Here is a 10,948-nt window from a genome sequence, read left to right on the forward strand (position 1 = left end):
TAAGCAGATTTCTGAATTGAATCTGCTGTTGGTCAATCTTCACCTTAGCTCTGCGTGGCCAAATATATCTGTAAGAAATCACCTCATCAGCTTCTGAATGATTCAGGTCACCTCTGAGCAATATCTCCTTCTGCCATATTATTGTCTTAATGTAAGGGACAAAGCCAGAGCCTGCTTCAGAAGGGATGATTCAATTTAAGTCAAAACTAAACAAATAAAATGTCTTTACTATTCAAACATGGCATCAATAATCAGACTTTTAGCAGAACGCCCACTTGACACAAATTCCAGCACCGCCGCTGTTCGTTAGGAGAGTCAGTTCGGATACAGCGCTTGCTTTCTGAAACATGAGCTACTTCAGTTAGGATTGGTAAGGAACACAATACTGGGGCAATGCAGAAACAGCATCCTTGTTTCTTTTGACCAGTGAGTACGTACTTTGCCATCGAGTACCAGCAGTTAACCACAGAGTACACAACAAGGAGGAATCTGAGATGTTGTTGGAATTAATGCTCAATATCTCTTCCTCTCAGCCCATCTGGCCACATGCTCCATCTTAGAAGGATCTTCTGTGCTATCCTTTGTCATCTTCATGTGACTTTGGTTTGCTTTGCTTTAGTGGTACTCAGGACCTGGGGGTCTTCCGTACACTAGGCTTTACTGCTGGGATACATCCCAGCCCCCTTTGTGTTGATGCACTTGTCCTGGGATGCATCCCCAGCCCCTTCATTTTGAAACACTTGTCTTATCTCTGTGTGTTATCACAACTTTCTACTAAGGAGGGGACTTTTTAAGTTAAACTTTCTTTTAAAGTCAAAACTCAGCATTTAGTGAAGTGTAACTTAATTTATTTCTAATTTTTATACTAAGATACTTAGTGGTTTTGAAACTGATTTAATTTGGAGTGGTGTGCCCTAACACCACTTTTCCCATAACACCTTTTATGTTTTGCAGGCCTTTTAAGAATGGGAGGAGATTGCCTCATGACAAGGGATGCTGGGCAAAACTTTGGCACTGAAAATTTTTCACAGAGAGATTTCAAACTCAACAGGTCATTTATATGAGAGTTTTGTCTTTTATGGCACTTTTCATTTTTCACATGTATACAGTGTATTTTGATCATATATACCCCACTTTTCCCCTTCAACTCCCCACTAACTTTCCCATTCAAAATGTCTCTCTCTTAACTTCATGTCCTCTTTATACAAGAGAGAGAGAGAGAGAGAGAGAGAGAGAGAGAGAGTCACTGAGTCTAATTAGTGCTGTCATTATTCACAAGTATACATATAGGTGTGATATGTGGGACCATTCACTGGATTATGGTTAATCTACCAGTGGCCACACACAGCCCAAAACTGATTCACCTCCACCAGAAGTTATCAACTGCCGATAGCTCCTTCTACCCAATCCATACTGGAAGTTTGGTTAGATCAGTCTTGTTCAGGTCTTATGTAGGCAGCCACAGCTGATGCTGGTTTGTGAATGCAATGACCATGTCATGTCCAAAAGACAACAGTTCACAGCTCTTTCCCCTATCCTCTGTCTTCTACCTTCTTTCTTGCTCTCTTTTCTGCACTGTTTCATGAGTCCCATGGGTGTAATACAACTGTCCTGTTTTGTACTGAATACTCAAGGTCATTTATTCTTAACATTTTAACCAGTTATAAATCTCTGCATTAACCACTGACTCCAGCAAAAAGAAGCTTCTCTAACCAAAGTCAAGAGCAGCACAGAACTATGTACACAAAAATGCACCCAGTCAGTCAGAGCCCATGACCTCCCCAGTTGTAGAAGGAGCTGCGGCCAGGCCTGCTTTTCATCCCGCCCAGCTCCCGCATAGCTAGCTTAGCCCCAGAAATAACAACACACAAATTGTATTCATTTAAACACTGCCTGGCCCATTAGCTCTAGCCTCTTATTAGCTAATTCTCACATCTTGCTTTAACCCATATATAGTAATGTATGTAGCATCACAAGGTGATGGCTTACCGGGAAAGATTCAGCATGTCTGACCTGGTGGCTGGCTCCATGGCATCTGTCTCAGAGAGGAGAGGCATGGCGTCTGACTAACTTCCCTTCTTCCCAGCATTCTGTTCTGTCTACTCCACCCACCTATGTTCTGACCTATAAGGCCAAGCAGTTTCTTTATTAATTAACCAATGAAACAACAGATAGATATAAGACACTCCTACATCACCCAGTCAGGGCCCATGACCTCCCCAGTCAGGGCCCATGACCTCCCCAGTCAGGGCCCATGACCTCTCCAGTCAGGGCCCATGACCTCTCCAGTCATGGGCCTTTGACCATGTTTTCTGTCCTATGAAACAAGCCCCAAATTCAATCAGAAAGTAATTGGTCATCTCTTAACAGCCATGTCAGTGCTGCACCAGTGGGCACATCTTACCTTAGATGTCAATATTGTGGCAGACAGGGTCCATCACTGAGTTAAACCCCTCCCCTGATGCCTTTTCTCCCCCAGCAGACTGTGTATCCTGTACCAAAAAACTTAAAGTAGATTCTGACATAGAAACTGTGCTTTCTAAAATGCTCCTAAAATTCAGCAACATACAACTGTTTGCCTACAACCTGCTCACTTAAGCATCAGAAGAGCAGAGTGCCATGGGAGAAGAAACTATATAGGAATCCTCGGTTAATTTTTTTTTTTTTGAGTACAACATAGCATAAATCTGAAAGGATGCTGCTTATGAAGAATTTGAACCAGGAATCAAAAGAGTTCACTCTCCCCACCTTTCATCTCTTCTCAGACTGAAGAACCTTCAACCCTAGTTCAAAAATTAGAAGGAGAAGAATAATCCACATAAGTCAGAGTAGGCCACATCATTTCTATACTTAACCATGGTTATGGATATAAGACTTTGAAATAGTAACCTAGCTTCCAGAATGCATCCTAGGCTATAGCACAGATTTACTAATGGAAGAAGGGGGCTGATGAGATTTAGGAAACACCTACACTGGAATCAGGATGAGGAACTCTCACGGGAATAACGGTACTGAGGTGGGGGGGGGGGTCTTCTCAAAAGAACTCACTAATAAATAGACTTGAATGTACTCGTTTTGTAACTATCGGGCTCTTTTATAGCAGAAGCTCCTAGATTCCTCTTAGACTCTACATTCAGGTTTTCTCTTCTTCAAAGACCTGCCAGTCCCTCGGATCCTCGCTCCATTAACCACTGGATCAAAGCACTTCAGCCTCACTGCACTCCTCGTTTGCCGTCCTTCTTCCAAGCAAAGTCACAGACTTCTTCACACCAGGTTTAATTTTTATTTCTATGGGTGCTAAAAATAACTTGAATGTAAACAGAAATAACTAACATGACACATTGAAGAATGTTCGAGAACGCCCTCCTAGAAGGAACTGTACTCCTGTCTGTGCATCAGCCCTGTGCTCACCAACAGGTCCCATCTCTGTTTTGAGGCTCATCCTACTGTCTTCTCTGTGGACTACATATCGATAGTCCAGTTACTCCAATTTCCAGGAGGTTTATGAATCATAATGATAAATATCAGACACCATTGCACACATTGATGCTGTCTGTTCGGTGTGAAGGGCCTGGTGACTTGCTGCTCGTTTCTGCGGAAGTCCTCAGTGCAGTGAAGATCCGTGTTCCTTTCTGCTTTGACTCCCCAGTCTATCATATTGGATTAGCTAAATACTGTATTACCCAGATCTCTGGATCCTAATGAGAAAGATAAGCACCCAATTCTCCCTGGGGCCCTGTGCCAGTACTGAGCACTGTTGAAACCTGCAAATTTACTATTAGCGTTAATGATGCATTCTTTAAGTTCTTTCTATGAGCGCTCCTTCTAATGTTTCTTTTCCTAAAAATAAGCACAAACATTGAGGAATGGACAACTGGACTTGCAATTTAGCATCTGTTGGACAATTCTCTCGCTGCCTTGGCTGCCTTAAGCAAAAGGACTATTAGTCAGCCAGCCAGAGAACCCTTATGGCAACATCAGCCATTTTGAACACTCTGTGGATGCCTTGAGAAAATGATGCAAAGATTACAGCTGGGTTTTTTTTTTCCTGGCTCCTGAAAGCACTGGCAGCTAGGGTTGTTTGAAATCGTTTGCTCCAGGCTTTTTGCTATTACATCTTCTAAATGACCTTGCCGTCGTTTCTCTGTGGGCCAGGAGGATGCATTTCCCTTGGTGGCTAGAAGAGAGATTGTTGTGACTTGTTTAACTATGGAAGTAAGGCTGTGATTGACAAGCAACACAAACTGCAGTGGCTGACATCCATCCTGAGAAGCCGTGCTTTAAATGGCTGTAATAGGTCTAAACCAAAGGCCATGACTGGTTCAAGCATTCCTCCTCAAAGTCTGCTTGGCTTACTTGGTTGGTGGGCTGGGAAATTCTCCTGTGCTATCTCTAGTCATTTTGCAACACTGGACCCAATGAAAGTCTCCTGTCTAGTGGTCTTGCCTTGCAGACCTTTAGAAGTGTGAACCGATGCAAAAGTCAAGACAGTTCTCTGTTACTGTAGCAAATGTCTGAAATAAATCAACGTGTACAGAGGAAAAAAAGTGTGAACTGAGCTAGCAACGTGGAAAAAACAGCAACAGACAACACAGAATGGTGATGGTGTCCATGATGCAAAGTGACCAGTGGCCCTATAAATGCAGCCACCTGCAAAGGGGACACCTCAACAACTGTATGACATCCAAAGCAGGAAGAGGAAGGTTAGGAGAGAAAAAGGAAATCCGATGAGAGAAAGAACTAAATATGAAGGATAAAAGGCTTTTGGGAGCCAAAGAAGAGGCCCCTAAACTGTGGGCCTTAGACACCAGAAGAGGGGTTACTGAGGTCTGTCCAATCTGTAGAACCAAGAGAGTCAGAACCTGGGTCAAGAACTGCGATACTGGATGATGTCAAGCGCTGAGGGAGTCCCCTACCTGAGCCAAACTGGAGCCACGTTTGTATTAAGAGCTGGGGAATCTTGTCCACCCAAGCTTCTGCCTGCCTACAGCCACCACTGGCTTCTGTGAAACATCAATGGAAGGGAAAGCTGGTAGAGACCTGCCCTCAAAGAGCTTTTCCTCATCTACGCACTATCTCTACCCAGGCATCTCCCAGCCATCTAACCACACAAGCCTGAGCAGGCTGCCCATTTATCAGCAAAGGACCCTCACAGGCAGCTGACTGGTAACTCTAAGGTTAGACACTGATTTGGATTTAGTTAACCAGAAACACAAATGGGCTTCCAAAGTGATCTCTCGAACCCTGCATTCCATGGAAATGAGCCGCCTAAGCACATATCTGCTCCGAAGCCATCTCAGATGCCGTTCCCCCTTACCTCCTATTTCACAATAACCCTGTCTCCAATCTACACGAGAAAAGCATACTCCTATGTTGCTTTCCAACTGAAGCTGATAGAGAATACAGCTTTTTCTTCAAATGCATAAGATGCAATGACAATGGCTAGTGAGTTACTAGAATGGCTCCTTATATTATCTGATTATTTCTTTTTTTAAGATAGGATCGGACCATATAGCCCAGGATAGCCTTGAATTTGTGATCCTCCTGCTTTGGCACCCCAGTGCTGGGATTATGGGTATGAGCCACCTCACTCGGTTGTTAAAGCATGCTTCTGAGTTACGCACCCCAGACATTTTCAAAAGAAATGTCATGCTTTTTATGGTACTTCTTGGTTCATAAAGTCAAGAATGTGATTTATATGTTATCTGATTTTTGTGATTTGCTATGAAAATCAATAATCGCATTCATCTACATCACTTTAATGTAGACATTGTTGACTTTAGTAATCTATATCATAAGTTTCTTTTCATAATTTATTTAGTGGTTTTTATAATTGTCTTTGAAAGTGTGAATTTAAGTAATAAGATGTGTTCCTTGAGTAAATAAAATTTAGTTATTCATCAACAAAATTCTTACGTTTACTTAGTTATAATGAAAAATTTTGTGGTACAAATGCTTCCAATATCTGAATAATTTAGTACTATTAAATAGAGGTAGTCAAATTTTTCTTTTTGAAATACAATTTTTTAACTTGAATGTTTTAACGAGATGTATTATGCTCACATACTTAATTTATATGAACACACACACAATATCTCCTATTGCTGGTTCCTCAGAATCTGAGCTTATTTAGAAACAAAGTTTGTTCAGATGTATTTATGATGAAGCCATATTATGGCAGGGTGGCCCCAATTTCACATTCGTTTTAGGAGACAGACATGTGAAAACTCTATGCGGTAACACCTGGGACCACGAGGACTGGCTAGAGTAATGTCACTACAAGCTATCGGGGGCCAAAGACTGCCAGCAAGCTACTGAAGGCTAGTATGAGGCCACGGAAGCCTCCCCTACAAGTCTGCAGGGAGCACAGCACTGCAGAAACCTTGATCTCAGAATCAAGTGCCGAGACTGACCGTGTCTATTGTCACAAGTACCGATTTGTGGCACACTATCACTCAACCCCACCAAACCATCCAGATGTGTTTTGTACAAATTCTATTTCAGCTTCAAAATGAAAGCATAGCTTTCGAGTCAAAGGAGCCAGACATGCAGTCTTTGCATGGTTTCCACGTTTGTCAGGCTGTGGCTGAAGAATGGCACTGAAGTAAGCAGACACGTGGACTCCTTTAGACAAAATAAGGCTGCAGTCTGGGAGAAAGGGGAGTTTACATCAAGCCAAGCACTGATAAAACCATAATAAAAGTTTTTAATCAAAGATCCAAGGTCTACCAAAGTAGAACTGAAAAAAAAGATGCAAAAAAAACCATAATGAGTCTTCCAGAGAGCGTGCTTTTCTTCCCACGAGCAACCGCTCCATTCTGCTTTGTGCTCTGCACAAAATACAGCTGAACAATAATATGGGAAGAGTCGTTCATGCAGTGTGTAGTGATTTATTTACAGAACATTTAGACTCTAAAATCAAATCAATTAATTCCTTTTGAGGAAAACTAAGGGCAATAGCAAAATTATCAGTCAGCTCAGCATTTAAACTCAATGACCGGGACTGACTGGAGCACCTCCTAAGAATTATTAACACTAGCTGCAAATTTTTCGGGTGAAAATAGAAATGGCTTTACAAATACCAGAAGATATTTGACCTGGTACACAGCTGTTAAGGAAGCAAATACATGTTTCTCAACTCCACCAAGTTTGAGTTTACATATCACGTCTATATGGCAATTAAGTACAATCCCTGGTCTAACATTATTTTAATTTATATGGTGAATAAAATGACCAAAATAATAATGGTGATAAGAATAGCAAATAGTTCAGTAGTATTTACCAAGTGCTAATTCTGGGTGCATTCTCATAGTTACAGCTAATTTGGGAACAAATAACATTATCCACACTTTGCAGAAGAAGGAGCAAAGTCTCTGAGAAACTGTTGGACAGGTTACAGAAATTATGCCAGATAAAGAATGCATTGGAAATAGAAAAATTCACAGATATCGGTCACCATTTTCAGTTAATAAGTTATATCCACATGGGCAAAAAGGAAAATACATGCAAAGAATACCTTGATGATCTATTTCTTTGGTTTGGAAGGTTTTTATTATTGATTTATCTTATGTATGAGATACAAGTCTCTACAACTAAAATTGTTCCCAGGCCAACTACAGGGGCAAACATCCAAGACAGTCACATATAGGACCCGGTTCTTATAAAACTATCATTTTTTAAAAGAGGTCCCACGTTCATTTTGCTCTTAATTTTACGAGATCTGTAATCAGTCCTGATTATTACAAGGACTGTGCTCAAATGAAGTTTTACTTCTCTTATCTGTCTTTTAAAACTTGACATTAGAGGATCTGATTCGGTTGGTATACAAACTTTTGTTGCAAAAAAGAAAAAAATGTAGTATTCTGCCTTTACAGGGAGTATTGCATGTTGTCATTTAAACTGTAACTATTATAAAAATCAGGGGCTTAAACTGGCTTCTTTTTACACCGACATGTGAGGAAATGGAATCATTTAATCCCCAGCTAGCTGTTTGGATTCAGGAATGAGACGGTTGTCATGGGGATGCATAATAGCATGTTTATTTGGATCGAATATGAAGTCAGAGTCAGAGTTTTTCTGACCAAAAAAAAAAGGATGAAGTTATTTGGCTGATTGGGTTGACAATGAATAGTGGCTTTGCTCATTAGACAAGATTAACATATGCCTTCACAACATTGCAATTGTCCTGGCATGATTAGTAGCCCATCAGCATGAAGTTATGCACTGGATGATTTCCATACATTGAGTTTAAATGGATAGAGGATTTTAACTGGCCCTTAGGTGTACCTAATAAAGGTGTGTTATCAATAATGATCGTATTAGCAAAGGTGATCTGAAGGTTCCTGATCATTCCTAAGCATATCAGGCCAAACAGGTACCTCTTAAAACACGATCACAAGACACAGCATCTTTGGTGGTCTTAATAAAGTATTTTTGCATAATTCAGAGAAATTTAAAACTAGAAGACAAATCTATTGGCATATCATATTTTTATTTGTTTGGTCTAATAAGCTTAAAGAATTTTATTTATCACTTCTATGATGGAGAATTTGTGTTTGGAGGCAAATAACATGAAAATAATCAAACAAATGTGTTTGCATGAAGCTTTCTCTTGTCTGGGAATATCACTCAGCAATGCAGTGCTTACAAGAAGAAGAACAATTGCCTGACCCTGTCTACTTATTTGCATGAATACAGTTTCTCAGAAACTACACTTTTAAAGAGAGGCAACAGAAACAGAACTGATTCTTGCCCTGAGGAATATTCATTTACATACAAAAACTAACAGAAAGAGATGCGTCGGTGAAAAGGTGAGGGAAAGGGATGTCTACATGATTATGACGTATTCATTCCGAAGAGAGAAAGTGGATGACTGTGGTGGAGAAATCTGACGGTGGCTCCCTCAGTTACGGGATTGATGTCAGTGCTGCAAACAGGGTGTGTATGGAGGTGGGAAGATGGGAAACATGTGGGTCAGGAGGAGTTCCTCCTCACGAATTGACTAAAGCTGCTCCGAGGGAGTGGTTCGTTGCCATGGGAGTGGTCTTATCATAAGAAAGAGCTCTGTCCCTTTTGCTTCCTTGTTCCCGCCCTCTCTTGTACGTGCCTCTTCAGCTCCCAGAACTATGTGCCAAAAAGTCTTCATTTTATAAACTACAGAGTCTGTGGAATTCTGTTAAAGCCTGTTAATAAGCAGCCACTTTATTTAAAAGAAAATGTTTATCTTCTTCCCTTAATATTGTTTTATTTTGTTCCATTTTGCTTGTTTTGTTCCTTGAAACAAGGCCTCTCTATATAGCCCTGAATGGCCTGGAACTTGCTGAGTAGACCAGGCTGGCCTCGAGCTCACAGAGATCCACCTGCCTCTGCCTCCTGAGTGCTGGGATTGAAAGTGTGCACAGTCACCCTGGCTTCTTCCCTCAGTCTTGATTCCTAAATGCTGCTCTCGTTTGTTGTATTTTTCAGTGCACTTACCCCGTTCTGTATACGATATAATTACATCTTATGCTTATTTTTCATTGTCTGCATCTCCCACTGGAATGTGAGCTTCATGGGAAAGCAGAGTTGTTTGTGGGATTTTTTTTCTTCACTGATTTGTCTCACATTTTTAGAACAGAGTATGGGTGTGCAAATATCCATTGAATAAATTAAAAATACACAATTCTGGGCAGAAGGTAGGAAATATTTGAAATAATGTTTTAAAAGGATTTTTAATTTCTCCAAAGAAAAGAGTAGATTACAAAAGCGAAGCACAGGACTTTTATTTTTGGCAATGTAAGACTAAAAACTCTAAAATATAAAATATTTAGAAATTCTAGGGGGAAATGTGAAAACATGCTTTTAAGTGCATGGCTAAAGAAAAAAAAAGAGGGAAAAGAAAAGCCCTGAGAGACCGGATGAAAGGGAGTAGGGAAGCAAGAGGGAACAGTAACAAGCACATGTGGCTATCTTTCCTGGCAACGCCTAGGCAGCAAGGCCTTGTGCAGATAGCAAGTAAGACCTAGCTCCTATACATATGTATACACACACACAGACACACACACACACATGTGCATGCCCCAAGACATCACAGGGCCATATCCTCACTGAAACAGTTATAGAAACAGAGAAGTGTGTCATGCATTTCCTTAAATTTAGCCCCAGTTGGGAAAGTTAGACAAAACCAAAAATAACAATAACAATAGTTAACAATAGCAATAACAATAGTTAACAATAACAATAGTTAACAATAACAATAACAATAGTTAACAATAGCAATAACAATAGTTAAAAGGAAGCCTTGTGATGGAAGAAATCAAACCACACAGCCCATCACAGAAGGGCAGGATTTTATAGACCTCCTGCCGTAAAAATGTAATCCTTCCCTCCCAATTACTTGAGGTATATGGAATAAATCTTTATCCCTAAAGATCAATGAATGCCAGAAATTAAGGAACTTTCTCATAAAATTTATTTTAAAAGAAAATGCCTGTAACTTGAGGGAGAATATCAAAGGGGCACCTGTCAACGGAAAATGTTATGCCCACCCAAAGCTAAAGAGCAAAAATAGTATTGAATTTATACTATAAATATAGTATAAATATCCATGGTGCATATCAATGTAAATACGTGGCTGAGTAAATAAATGTGGAGGGAAGATAAATATATCATATAGAATTCCAATTAATTTCCATAGATAGTAAACCCCCAAAAGGAGGGTTTTGTAAGGGCAGGGACCACAACCCTCCACTCCTGGTGTGCACTGCCATAGTGACTTCTGTGGAAAGAATGTGGGCGTATGGAGAACTGGGGAGGGCAGCAAAAGCTGAGGGAGAAGCTTGGGAAACTCTCCCTCAGCCAGCGATTAGGGTGAAAATCAGCAGTCACAAATCACACCGATAACCCCTACCTTTGATATATATGATGAAACGCTGCTTTAACTCTGACATCTTCCAATGGAAAGTTAAGA

Source organism: Arvicola amphibius, chromosome 12, assembly GCF_903992535.2.
Source record: "Arvicola amphibius chromosome 12, mArvAmp1.2, whole genome shotgun sequence".
In the NCBI taxonomy this organism is placed as follows: Eukaryota; Metazoa; Chordata; class Mammalia; order Rodentia; family Cricetidae; genus Arvicola; species Arvicola amphibius.